Below are 14,316 nucleotides of genomic sequence, written 5' to 3'. Positions count from 1 at the left end.
AGTGTCTGGCATTTTTCGTGTCTGGCTGCTCGTACTGTTACTTACTCTTGCCTTAGCACGTGACAAACTGATGGAGGTGTGGGATAATCTAATCTATGCACCAAACCCCTCCAAGCAGCAGGAGCTCCAGCCCCGTACTGGTGGTTACGCCTGTACACCGCGCCTGCAGAAGGATCCGTGGACAAGCACCTGAGTTTGGACTTCTCCCAGATAAAATGGCAGCTCCGACCACTCGAACTGGTATGGAAGGCACAACGCCGATTCATTGTACGCTACTCAATCCGCGAACGACGAATCCCTTCCACGGCGCCATACATGAGTACGTTGAAGATTGGCTGGTGCACTATGAACGTGTTGCCGCGTTCAACAAGTGGGATGACGCAGAGAAATTGAAAAACGTATATTTCAGCCTTAACGATGGTGCACGTGTTTGGCATGACAACCGTGCAGATACCATACCTTCATAGGCAGAACTCAAACGCCGGATTCTTGAGATGTGTGCGAGCCCTGATCGCTGAGAGTGAGCTGAGCGTGATCTCCAGTCGCGTATACAAATGCCGAACGAAGGTGTCTCAAGGTATGTCGAGGACATGACGCGTCTCTTTCGACGAGCCGACCCCAGAATGTCGGAAGAAGGTGCTTTACCTGATGCGCGGAGTGAAAGATCAGCTGTTTGGCGGTATCGTGCACAGTCCTCCCAAGACTGTGTCAGAATTTCTTTCCGAGGCCGTCACCATGGAACAGACGCATCGGCAGCGGGCACCATCATACGAACGCCAAGTGAACGTTGCCTCACCTACGGACTTCTTCGGAGCTCTCGGGGGCCACGTCGATTTCTTTCGAGAGCTCATTCGTTCCGCGAAGAACTCCAGAAACTCTCGGTACGCTCACAGCCGACGCTGAGCTCCTTGTCCAGCGTTCTCCGTGACGAAGTCCAGTAAGCGCTAAGAGAACCACGCTTCAACACAGAAGCTCCACCGCTAAGAACTGACAGCTCCCCTGCGTCGTATTCGCAAGCTTTGAGGCAACCTGCCCCACCACCCTCCCCGCTTTTGCTACAGCCCGTCCAAGCGGCCTCGTATTACCAGGACCTCCGACAGGACCCAAGGAAATCAGACGTGTGGCGGGCACCTGATCGCCGTCTCGTTTGCTTTCACTGTGGCGAAGCTGGGCACGTCTACCGACAGTGCTCCTATCGAGAGCTCGGACTACGCAGATTTTCAGCAAACTCGCCGCGACATAGGTTCGGCCAGCGTCCTCCTGAAATTGAAGAACACGATGCCAAGCCACGCGGATCCCCATCAGCTCGACACCAGTCACGCTCCCCTTCGCCGCGGAGGTTTTGTCCGACTCGCCGTACGTACTCCAGCGTGGTGCGGGGTCGGTCGCCCAGCCCGCGCCGTGAAAACTAACCACAGCGGCCTTCGGGGGCGAGGCCGCTCAGTCTGGACGTGCTCAAGGACCCTACTGACGCGTACGCGAACCGACAATACATCGATAACGATCAGTACCTGCTGATTACGGAAGAATTTTCTTGGACATTCCCGTACTGCTCGACGGTCGTGAATTGACTACTTTAGTGGACACTGGAGCGGATTATTCTATAATGAGCGAAAAACTGGCCACCCTTCCGAGGAAAGCTACGAGGCCTTGGAATCAAACGCCAGTTCGTACAGCTGGCGGGCACATCGTCACACCACTCGGCATGTGCACGGCACGAATACAGATTCGCGGCTCTACGTTTGTTGCCAGCTTGAACATTCTCCCTCAGTGTTCTCGAGACTTAATCATCGGCATGGACTTTCTCATGGAGCACAGAGCTATCATCGACATTCGACAACGCCTCGTCACTTTCTCGACAAAGAGTGCCGCAGCGACGACCAACACTATCCACCCTCGAGCATCTCTTCGTGTCATCGACGACGCTGTCACGTTACCACCACGTGCAAGTGTCGTGGTTCAGGTGGCATGTGACAGACTCTTACACGGTGAAGCGGTCGCAGAAAGCAATCGCTCTCTCCCGCTTTCTCAAGGTGTTTGCGTAGCAAGAAGCCTTATTGATCTCCATGATGGGTACTCTGGGGTTCTTGTCACGAACTTCAGCTACGAACATCGGCACCTTTTCCCTCGTACTGTCATCGCCTACGCCGACCCGATCGCCAATGTCACTGAGTATTTTGTTTCCGAGGCAATAGACACTGCTGAAGCACCTATACGCAACGTCGACATTAGTCCAACGCTTCCTGAAGAGAAAGAAACTCTTGCTTTGCACGGTCGTCGAAGATACGTCAAACGTCGATTAGGAAACACCGTATCATCACCAACGACGACGTGGCCCCCATACGGCAACAGCCTTATCGTGTTTTCCCGACCAAACGACATGTGATTCCTTGGTTCTTTGGTCACGTCGAGAGCGCCGGAGGTCTTCGGCCTGATCCCGAAAAGACTGCTGCCGTAGCTGCTTTTCCCGCTCCAACCGACAAGAAATGTGTCCGACAATTTTTGCGCTTGTGTGATATTATCAACGAATCATTGAAAATTTTTCGAAGATTGCAGAGCCGCTATTTCGCCTGACACATGACGACGCGCCATTCCTCTGGACTCATGAAGAACAGACTGCCTTTGCAGAGCTACACGTCAATTGTCTTCTCCTCCCGTGCTTGGTCATTTTGCAGGGGATTCTGACACAGAAGTACGCACTGACGCCGGCAATATCGGCCTCGGAGCTATCATGGTGCAACGGCAAGACGGGACTCAGCGAGTTATCGCCAACGCGAGCCGAACGCTGTCACGCGCAGAGTCCAATTATTCCACCGTAGAGAAGGAGTGCCTCGCGGTTATTTGGGCTACTACAAAGTTTAGGCCATATTTCTACGGGCGGCCATTTAAAGTTGTGACCAATAATCACGCTTTGTGCTGGATGACCAACCTCCGAGACCCTTCTGGATGACTGGCCCGTTGGAGTGTGCGACTCCAGGAATTTAACATCACCATCGTATACAAGTCAGGCAGGAAACAAGAAGATGCTGACACGCTATCAAAAGCACCTGTTCAATCTCAGAATCCTGATGAGGAAGATGACAGCGCCTTCCTGGGAGCCTTCAGCAGGCCGGGCCTGCTCGCTGAACAGCGATCGGACGCTGAGTTAAGGCCCATCATTGATCACTTAGAAGGCGGCATCGCGTCCATTCCTCGCCCACTTTCGCCACGGTTGTCATCATTTTGCCTTCGAGCGGGCATCTTATACAAAAGAAACACAGGTGCCGGTGACAAACCACATCTTACAGTAGTGCCTCAAGCCCTTCGCGACGACATCCCATTAGCCTGCCACGACGAGCCGACAACTGGTCACTTGGGCTACTCAAGGATTCTGGACCGGGTACGGCAACTGTACTACTGGCCTAGACTGACTGCTTGCGTCAAACACTACGTGAAATTTATCGTGAATGCCAGTCCCGAAAGTCACCACCCTTCAAGCCTGCAGTCCTTCTACAACCCATCGACCCTCCGCGTATGCCGTTTGATCAATTTGGAATGGACCTTCTTGGACCATTTCCCTTGTCTTCCTCCGGCAATAAGTGGATAATTGTGGCAACTGATTACTTGACGCGTTACGCTGAGACGAAGGGACTACCACGCGGGACAGCATCTGAACTTGCCCAGTTTTTTATGCATCAATATGTGCTTCGGCATGACGCACCATCATTCATCATCACTGACCGAGGGACGGCATTCATGGCGAAGCTTCTGGACGACATCTTCAAGTTGAGTTACACGAGTCATCGAAAGACCACTGCATACCACCCTCAGACTAACGGCTTGACAGAAAGACTGAACAATACAATGGCACACATGCTCTCTCTGTAGGTGGATATGCAGCACAAAACGTGGGATGAAATCCTGCCGTACGTAACGTTTGCGTAAAACACTGCCACGCAGGAAACTACACGATTCACGCCGTTTCGCCTCGTTTATGGTCGAGATGTTCAAACTACCCTGATACCATGATTCCGTATGAAGACATCGATCACCTCGACCAGTTAGCTCCTGACGTCGAGGGGTACATTCAGCGTGCCGAGGAAGCACGTCAACTGGCCCGTGTGCACATAAAACAGCAGCAGTGTACGGATGCAATAAGGTACAATCTTCTCCATCGACAAGTTACCTATGAGCCTGGTGACCAAATTTGGGTTTCGATCCCCATTAGACGGCGAGTCCTCAGGGACAAACTCCTGAGCAAGTACTTCAGACCATACACAACACTAAGGCGTGTAAGCGACGTGAACTATGAAGTGATTCCTGACGGAGACCTACCACAGCTCAAGTGCCGTTTGTGCAGACTGTACAGCGCAGACGGTACAGCACAGGCTGTACATGTCGTCCGCCTCAAGTCGTATTTTACATGGTGATGTTAAGTGCACTGGTGAAACAAACTTTTGTTTTTTCCTCTCGTCGCGTCGTCTTCCAAAGAAATGCGAAGTGTTTCTTTCTTTTTGTTCCCGACGACAGAACCCATTTTTGGAGGGAGAATAATGTCAACTGGTGTTTTGAGCCAGCCAACCGTCAGCATTCCGCCCGCCAAACGGCGAAGAAGACGACAAAGCAAAAGATTCCGCGCCAACTGGAGAACCGTCGATTAGTGTCTGGCATTTTTCGTGCCTGGCTGCTCGTACTGTTACTTACACTTGCCTTAGCGCTTGACAATATAATTAAACATGACAGTACCGTTTGACCTTTTTATAGTTATAAAGAATTTAAGATAGCGGCCACGTATCCAATTAGCCCACAATGACCTTTTCAATTATTCTAATATGCCACAACCGAGATACATAGCTCGGGCAGCTTTTCCTGGCGTAGCACATTACCTTATGTCCTGTGAGCTTATAAAGACATCAGTGCTCAAATACTGGCCTACTGCTGGGAATGGATACGTTATTTTTCTATTTATTACTGCTGCCCGTTGTTCTTGCCGACGATTCTGTTGTTCCACCCCATGTCAAGGAATTGTTCAGCTACCAGGATCCATCTCAAGTAGGCATCTTTTTGACACCAATATTAGCCTAAATGTTCAAAACAGCAGTCATAATTGCGGAAGTTTTGTAATGGCTTGTAACAGTGAACGGTAGCGCCACTGGTACTGGTTGCGGCTAACTCAATGTTTTGCCGTAGTACTTGCAGATAGCGCTGTCGTGCTCTTGCATTGATTGATTCCATTGTATTGCATTGATCGGTAGGTTGGTTGTCCTTGGGAGCCCTCGATAAAACCCCAGATAAGGCGCTATAGGGTGACAGTGGTTAAGCCTCTTTTGAATCAGAGAAACGCAGAAGAGAATTTGTTTTGAAGAAAAATTCAGGAAAATTGATGAAAATAAATGGGCGAATAAAGTGCACAAGTATGTATACTTCACAAGCGTGAACACAGAACGGAGGAACAGCTCAAGAAACTTGGCAACCAAGTGAAAATTAATTGAAAGCGGAAATAGACTACAATGAGTCATCAAAAAGAAAATGTGTGAAACGGTGACCGTGTCTTGGGCGCCAAGAATGTAAACAAAAATAGCCATACAGATTAACTAGTATGGGAAGAACTTAGAAGAAAGCATCTGTACGCTAACACAAAGGGCAGCGCCCCGCTGTTTGATGCTCCAGCTGGTTGCCTAACAACGAACGCATACAGGAGTAAATATCCGCAATAAGAAGAGGCATGTGTGTGCTGCAGCGCAAATTTGGAGATGACTCCGTACATTATAATGAAATAGCCAGCGAGACCCAAAGGTAACGTGTGCATTCCAGAAGCGCTTGGATTTGAAGTGCATGGAAGCATCAATCGGTCAGCAGTCGCGATAAGCAAGAAATGTTTAGAGTATTGGCGAAAAAAAAAGAACACGGAAGAGATTGATACGACCGGATTCGTTACAGACATTGGTAGCGGTATTATGCAACCTACAGGAGTCTTGAGGATCAGAAAAAAAGTTTAAGCGGATGCATACAAGAATGCTAGAATGAAACTCATGTATAGCAGCCTTTGCCTCCTTGACTAGATGCCTGCAGAATGGCTCGAGCTCCCAGCGCAACGGGCCTTCCCTCACTTGTGAAGAAGCGTCACGAGGTGGCATTCGCGACCGACACTATTAAAAACCCTTTGTACTGGAAAATAGAGAAATTCTTAGATATTAGCCACCGCTCCTCACCCGCGCTAGTGGGCTCTCCTCTCTCCTCCTCGCTGTCGCCACGCCTGAACTTCGCGCGCGTTGATTGGCGGCGGGGCGCAAAACCGACCGATTGGCTGACTCCACGCAAGCAGAGGGCGTGAAACTTGTTTTAACTATTTTTGTACTTTTTTCTGGTCGTCATTCGTGGGCTACGTGTTGATCGCACTGCCACGGTGCACGTGCGTTTTGCATGTTAGGTGAGCTTCGTTTGCTTGAAGGATGCCTCGCTGTTAACTGGTGCAGTGAACCCTCATGTTTGGTCTTCACTCACTGGGTAAAATACATTGCGCGCATATTTAGTGCAGGTAAAATTTCGTGTTCGATAGAATCTTACTGGCGTGCCTTTGGGAGTTGGATTTAGCTCATAAAATTAAGTTCAACAATAGGGGAAAAAAAACTTTCAGCTCACAGGAACTACTCTGAGGCTAATTAATGCCCAAGAGCTTTTTTTTTTTTTTTTTTGAGAATCACCTACCACTCGCTAACGCCTAATCACAGCTGCAAATCTCTGAGCCATTTTTTCATTTATGAATTAGTAGTCGCATCCCTAGAAGTTTGACCATTTCGTAGAGTTAGCCGCCAGATATGTTGAAACACCGACGGGAAATCGCCTGAAGGGAAAAAATTGCGCAGAAGAAATGGTATACTGTCAAACCAAATAATGGTAATTCTTAGGAATGAATTGGATAATGTGGCCTTCCTTTTGAAACGCGTGCTTTAGACGTCCATCCTTCAGTTTTTCACGTTCCAAATGAAAACAACAATACCACTCAAACTCTGCTAAAAGATATTTCGGCATCCGCTGTGCAGTAAGCAGCGGGCAACAGGGAAGAAAATAAACTGACGGACCTTATTTGTGGCTTGTCAGAGAATACGAGCTATGTCCATTGCATTTGGCACCTTGATTGTGCTAAATTTTACATGTTGCATGCTGTTGGTTTAGTGTCAAGCGACGTAAGCGAAGATCGAACGTATGGATTGTTCCCGTTGTTGACTCTTCAGACAAGCCCAGAGTGCGTCTAGAGTAATGGCATTGGCTCCAGTGCTTATCCTGTCCTCGATAAACGTGGATTTATAGTAAAGAATCGTGCATATTCTTGCTTGTTTTTCTTATAGGGATGCTTAAACAATTTGGACGATATTTTGCACACGTGCTGAGTCGTTAGAGTAGGTCCTTCTGTTTATTAACAGACGCATCTAAGTGCTGCGTGTAAAGCGTGTAATATATTAGAAGGTTTTAAAAATGTACGCCGCTGCCGATCGCAGAACGTCGCACGGCTGAGTTTCCAGCAGCTCCTGACCAGGTGACACGAGGTGACCATATTATGCGTGTAGGGTCAGCTATCCGATTGGCTGCCCAGGCCTCGTCATCTATAATTTTTCAAAATTTATAGTGAAAAGAATGTTCTTCGTAATAGTTGAAATGTTAATTCGTCTCTATAAAAAAGGCAACAGAAAGAGAAGGCACAAGGACAAATTATCACTACACTTAAGACTTTCAGCCAACAGCGAGTGTCGTCTGCTTGTGTTACAGCGCGCTTCGTGCTGACGAGAGCTGCGCGCTCAGTGTTGGTCTGGATGTTATTTTTTCTCGGGGGGGGGGGGGGGGGGGGGAGGTGGGGGGGAGCACCATTGGTTGCTCTTGTTATGCTGTGGGCTGCAAGCGTAGAGAGTGGCAATAGGTCAAGCTGCGACATCGTGTCCATCTGCAAGGCAGCAGTCGAGCAGAGTGGCTGCAGCGCATCGGACTATCGGTATCCGATTGGCGCCAGGATTTGCGCGTTTGCGGCCGTCACTTTACGCTGACGATCGCTACCACAATAGTGTTTCGCCTGCCCCGTATTCGAGATAAACGCAAGCGAACTGGGCCTGGCCGTTCGTTTCAACTTGCATATAGGCAGAGGCACAAACGTGACTACACGGTGCAGCCACCTGGTGGCACAGAGCTGAACCAAACACAGTAGCAGTATGAATTTGTATTCTACATTGCCACTGGCGTAAATTTTTGCCAGGAGCGTAATCGCGAACACGTTGTTTTTATAAATGTTTAAAATGTTTTAAATATGATTACAGCAATATTAACGTTCTTTTCGCAGGTTAAGCTCTACGCCACCAGGTGGCTAGACCGTGCAGGCCGATCAGGCCGTTCGCGTACGTCTACGCTAAAGCTACTTCATCTGAGCAATAGTAGTGGGGAGGGGCTTTTGTTTACGCCTGCACCCATCCGCCGAGACGCCCAGCTCGCCTGTGCTTACCGGAACACCGGAAACACTCGGCGCTGCGAATAACGCTCGCAACGCACACTGCTTCGATAGTCCTCGTTTGAGATCCGCTTCCAGGCGGCTGGCCAAGAGGTTGGAGAGGCGTCGGACGCTCACCCCTAGACAAGCGGAAGTAGACACGGCGCCGCATCATGATGTAAAGTGAAGCTGAGCTTAGCGCCCATCCCTATGTAAACGAGTTGAGGAGAAAATTCATGGCTATGGATGAGGGTAAGTGGTAATCCCCCGTAAGTCTCTTAGTATGATACGCTTCACACAAATTGTGGTGCGAATAAATTACTGCAGCTCTAGCCTACACGCCTATAAAATTGGTCCGAACCGTTTCAAAGACCCTTTAAGCTTTTTCAACGACACGCATATGAAGTTAACGCATGAATTGTTTGCACTGCTTAAGTTTTCCGCATACCGTACTCCGCCGTGCCATTGAAGGCGAAAACGGCGTGCGTGGCCATGGAGTGCTAGGCGCTGAAAGATAGCCATGTTTTATATCGCTTCCGCTAGTCTCGGAGTCTACTTCGGAAAATATTCGTCAGCACTATATATTGGAAGTTTACCATAGTCGTATCGGTGTCGTTATGTGATGAAGTCCACAGTAATGCTTCAAACGACTGAAAGAACAAGCCCACGCATTCATTCTTCCGCGCCGCTGGTCCGTAAAGCGAGCCGTGCGCATCGCGCTTGCCATTAGGAGATTAAAATCCGATGAGAATTGAGGAAAGCGCGGGCGAGGAAGTGAGTGTCGCTACTTTCCTAAATAGGGGGGTTTTAACACTATCATCGTGGGTGGCGGGCGGTGTCGACGGCTGGTAAACCCAGCGCATGGTTTTGCGCGGTTACCGCGATGAAACCCCTGTCACCACACTACTTTCATCATCAGCAGCAGCAGCTTGTTTACGCCCACTGCAGGGCAAAGACCTCTCCCATACTTCTCCAACTACCCCGGACATGTACTAATTGTACTCATCATGTACTCCACAATACTTTCGGTACGTCTTTTGGATGTTGGCTGTCTGACTGTGGAATAGATGTCGCCTGTAGTACCTGCAAACATATGCTGAGTTGTGATTGAGGCTCATGACCTTCCAGATCAGCGTGCACGCGTGATGAAGATTTCGGAAGCCACGCTGAGGTAGTGCCCATTGGTTCCTCCAGTCATATGGGGCGCTCGCGGCCGACACTAGTGGAGAGGAGGAAATGAAAAGGGTTTCACTGCTGCTTATTTGCTCATGCGAAAGGCATCTAGTAAGGGAAAGAATGATATAGCATACCTGATGAATTCGAGCAGGCTAGGTGACTCGGCAATCTAAGAGATATTATCAATACAGCCCTTATTACGCGCAGAGGCCCAGAATTCGTCGTTCGCGTTCTTTGTCAGTATGCTACGTTATAGGGGCTACGGTGACCATGTTCTAGCGGTGTGACCGAACTCAGCAAGTGTTTGCGACGTGGACGAGAAACTTCTTTCTTTGTAGTCGTGGCGACCGTTCTCAGGTTTAATTAACAACAAAACAACCTCATCATATATATAGACGAGGCAGCTCTGCCACTTGAGATCAGCAAGAATGATATTTATTCCGTGGGTGTCGGGGGAGCAAAATAGAGATTGAAAGGGAGCACACGGAATTGGGTAAATAGGGTACGGATTGACAAAAGCTGTCTCGTGTTTCCTCTCATGCACTTGCCTCTGCCAATAGGCAATGTAAAGGTGGATGGAGTCAAATTAGTAGGCGAAGTAGCAGGTGAACGTTTTGTATTAATGCGAAGCAGTGTTTGGCTCATTTCAATAGCTTCTTCGTACGCTGAGTGGTGTACTAGCTGTAGTACGCTATGCCATTCTGGTATATTCCATCACTTGCTCCGGCTTATATCTCGCTCACTTTCAATAGACGAAATAGTGCACCACCATTCTGTGTAATCAAACATTAAACGAATGCAGCCGATCCCATCTGAAGATTACTATCGACGATAATTCGATTAGCCTGCAAGCAATGTAGCGATACATCGCATTGCAGAAGTCACGGTTACGTAAAATTCGTGGTAAATTCGGTTACGTAAATTCGTCGTTTTAAAATTTGTGTTGTTTTAGCTACCTGTGACGTACGCTGTCTCCGATATCGGTATACTTTTCTATGACACTCGCTTGTCTAGGTTACCCCCGCAGTATGACAACGACACAGTGACTACGATGGAATGACAACGAAGGAATGACGTCAATAGAATTACAGTGGAGGTGTGAGGACGACGGCACACCAGAAGCAATATAATCGTTCTGAAATAATGCGAACGGTATAGCAACGGCAACGCCACGACGAAGGATTAAGGACTGTGGGATGACGACGACGGTGTGATGAGGACGGTATGACTAAGCAAGAATGGCGATGATAGAAGGACCGTCATTACATCACGACGAATATATGACAACTAATGCATGATGACTATTGCATAGCGACAACAGAATGACGCTAACGACACGATGGTGGGTTGAGGACAATGGTATGACGACCGAGACGCGACGAGGACTGAATATTGAACATTTTATGGTGACAACGGCGTGACAACGACAGCACGGCGAGAGAAGGATGACGAATCTGGAGTACGTTATGCCGGCGGAGCCGCCGTGAACGCCACGCCAGACGCGGGGAAAACGCAGGGCACGCCATGACGGCGGCCTGAAGCAAGTACGCAGACACAGGCGGGTACCGAGCGGAAGCCGCCCTTTATTTGGCGAGCAGCCACTTGAATACACTCTGAACACAGCGACATGGCCCCTAAGGGCGAAGTAGCTTGGTTTGGAAACCGAAGCCACAATATAACATCACCCTGTCTTCTTTCTAATAAAAATTAAGGGAATGAAATAGCCTTAGCATTTCTTACTAAGATGTTTTATGCTTCCAAAAAAGAAACCCCCTACTTGCACAATTTTGTCTGTTTAGACAATACACTTGTTAATATGTCAGTACCCGCCGTGGTAGCTTAGTGGCTGTGGTTTTAGGCTGCTGAGCACAAGATCGCGGGATCGAATCCCGGCCACGGCGGCCGCATTTCGATCGGGGCGAAAACACCCGTGTACTTAGATTTAAGTGCACGTTAAAGAACCCCAGGTGGTTTAAATTTCAGAGTCCTCTACTACGGCGTGCCTCATAATCAGAAAATCGGAACAAGAAGGATGAAGTCAGTGTGCTAATCGAATGATGTAAGGTAAAATTTGACGTATTGATGTTTACCGAAACTTGGTAAAATGATGACTCGGAACAATATGTACCTCAAGGATACGAACATGTCTTCGTGAACAGCAAGGGAAGCAGAGGTGGCGGCGTTGCAATTCTAACTTCTCTAACAGGGTATGATGTTGTCATGTGGTGGTGACGTTGAAGAACACAGTAGCAATACTGTGAAAGACAAAACTAGCTTTTATTGGGCGAACCTGTGGCCACAAAACAGGCTACACTTAAAGCACAACGGTAGCGGCGAACACGGTCGGAGATCGTCGAAAATCTGATCAGCGGGTAAAGCGGGTCGGCTTTTATACAGCAGTCGTCGAATGTTCCAGACCAATCGTTCGGACCCGCGTGCCTTCCACAAAGTTCTACACCATTCGCGTCAGGCGATGAAATCAGATAAGATAACGTTCGGCGACAACAGACAGCGGATAGAAGCATCGATAACTTTCCAGAAACGTCAGCAGGCGCATGCAGGCGCATCCCGCGCTGCGCTATAACATTTGTTAGGCGGCGAAACGTGGTCGCCCGATAAAGATAACTACACGTGTCAATACATACCAAGTTAACGAAACGACCACGAGAGCACCAACATGTAGGCGGCTATTTCCTGACCGACACCGCTGTTGCCTCGCCCACATGACATTGATATCATGACCTATCATTTATGTTTCTTACAAACTGTTGTCATACTACCATACAATCATACATACCAAGTTAACGAAACGACCATGAGAGCACCAACATGTAGGCGGCCATTTCCTCACCCACATGATACACATGTCATGACCAGTCATTTATGTTCGTCATACATTCTTGTCATACTATGCCAATTTTGGCACATACCAAGACATTCGCGGTTGTTTCCTGACCTATGTGACATGCATGTCATGGCCGGTCATTTATGTTCCTCTGCACTCTCGTCATACTATGGCACTTTTGCTACATATTAAGATTTAGGTAGCCGTTTCATGACCTATATGACACGCATGTCATGACATTCCTGTCATGGCCTATCATTTATGTTTGTCATACACTCTTGTCACGCTACACAAATTGTGGTACCTACCAAGTTAACAAAACGACCATGAAAGCACCAATACGCGGGCGGCTGTTTCATGACCCACATTACACACATGTCATGATATTCATGTCATGACCGACCATTCATACACTCTTGTCATACTATGCCAATTTTGGTACGCACCAAGTTAACGAAACCACCATAATAGCAGCACCAAGACATAGGCGACCAGATAGATATACAGCGACCGTTCGTTACTTCATTGTTCCCGCCGAGGTGGTCATTGCCCCGTGCTCAAGAAATCCAATTTTCCTAGCCGTGGAAGCCATTGCGTCCTGCTCTGTCTTGGAAGGAAAGCGGCTGTCCTATTGGGGCGCCCCCACGGCCACTCGGCAGACCTGCTGTTACTTTTGGATAAAGCCAGTCGACTCTCCGTTCTCAAGCTGTCAAAACCTGCACTCGTTGCCTCCGCCAAATCAAACTCCCAAAAAGTGGTGGCACAGGACATTTACGTTTTCTTCGAACATTGGCGATAGACGACGCGCTTCCCACTCCTGCTGGTAGATACAACGCCACCATTACGTCTCCTGTCATCGCCGCGGAACTTTAGCTTCCCAGCTTTTGCGCAAGGAATCCCCGAGTTTCGTTTATACAACTACAGGCACGTTTTCAACTCCCGGCGCGTCACTTCACAGGCAACAAATACCTGCACTTCGTCGCCGCGCTACCCTCCGGCATCGCCGATGCGACAGATGACTTGCTGGCCGGTGTGCCTTTGGCAACAGCATACGCCGACCTGTAACGTACGGTCCTGCAGCGCCTCGAGCCATCGCAACAGATTAGGCTCTAACAGCTCCTCTTCCAGGATCATGGCGACCAACAACCATCACAAATTCTGCAGCGGTTTCGCTAGTTACTGGGTGAACACTCCACACATGAGAGTGAAGCCTTCAATTTTGGGCGAGCTGTTCTTGCAACCCCTTCCACAGCCTGCACGCATGACACTGCCTGGTTCTGACGAGATGAGTCTCGATCGGCCAGCTGCAATCCCTGACCCCATATGCGACTGCTCGTCTGCGGCACAGTTAGCTATCGCCAGTACGAGATTCTCAGAGCCCAAAGACCGACTCTCGCGCCTGAAGTAAACAGTCGAGCGCCTTACCAGTGCATTGGAGAAGCTGATGGCAGTGGGCAACACTGGTGACCAAATTCGGCGCAACCATTCACCTTCGCAATCTGGCAGCGCACCTAGAGACTCGGAGCAGTAGTCGTGCTGGTACCACCGTCGCATTCGTGAACAAGCAAGTTCCCGTACCCAGCCCTGTTCATTGACGGGAAACGCACCGGCCGGTGGCTAACGGTGGCATGAGACAACTGCCTTCGCTCAAGCCACTTATTTTTCGTAGTCGTCCGTATCACGGGTACCCGCCTCCTCGTAAACACCGGAGCCGAGCTGTTTATCGTTCCCGCCACCACCGCAGGTCGCCAATGGGGCAAGTCCACAGCCACGCTCCACGCAGTGAACGACGCTGCCATCGCGTCGTGTGGGCTCCGTTCAATAACGCTAGACATCAGACTCC

At 49.2% G+C, this 14,316-nt stretch overlaps 1 protein-coding gene across 2 annotated transcripts in view; it reads left to right on the top strand.

Moving 5' to 3' along the window:
- The first annotated feature begins 5,693 nt into the window (after positions 1-5,693).
- The window catches only part of LOC129381953 (uncharacterized), a 134,379-nt gene continuing 125,756 nt past the window's right edge, over positions 5,694-14,316 (top strand). For both annotated transcript variants that reach the window (XM_055065256.2, XM_055065255.2), the window contains exon 1: positions 5,694-5,775. The gene's annotated coding sequence lies outside the window, so the exon portion shown is untranslated. The remainder of the gene's footprint in view (positions 5,776-14,316) is intronic.

The sequence above is a fragment of the Dermacentor andersoni genome, chromosome 10 (assembly GCF_023375885.2).
Source record: "Dermacentor andersoni chromosome 10, qqDerAnde1_hic_scaffold, whole genome shotgun sequence".
NCBI classification, from domain to species: Eukaryota; Metazoa; Arthropoda; class Arachnida; order Ixodida; family Ixodidae; genus Dermacentor; species Dermacentor andersoni.
Note: the sequence above shows the minus strand (reverse complement) of the source record. Positions and strands in the feature narration are given on the sequence as shown.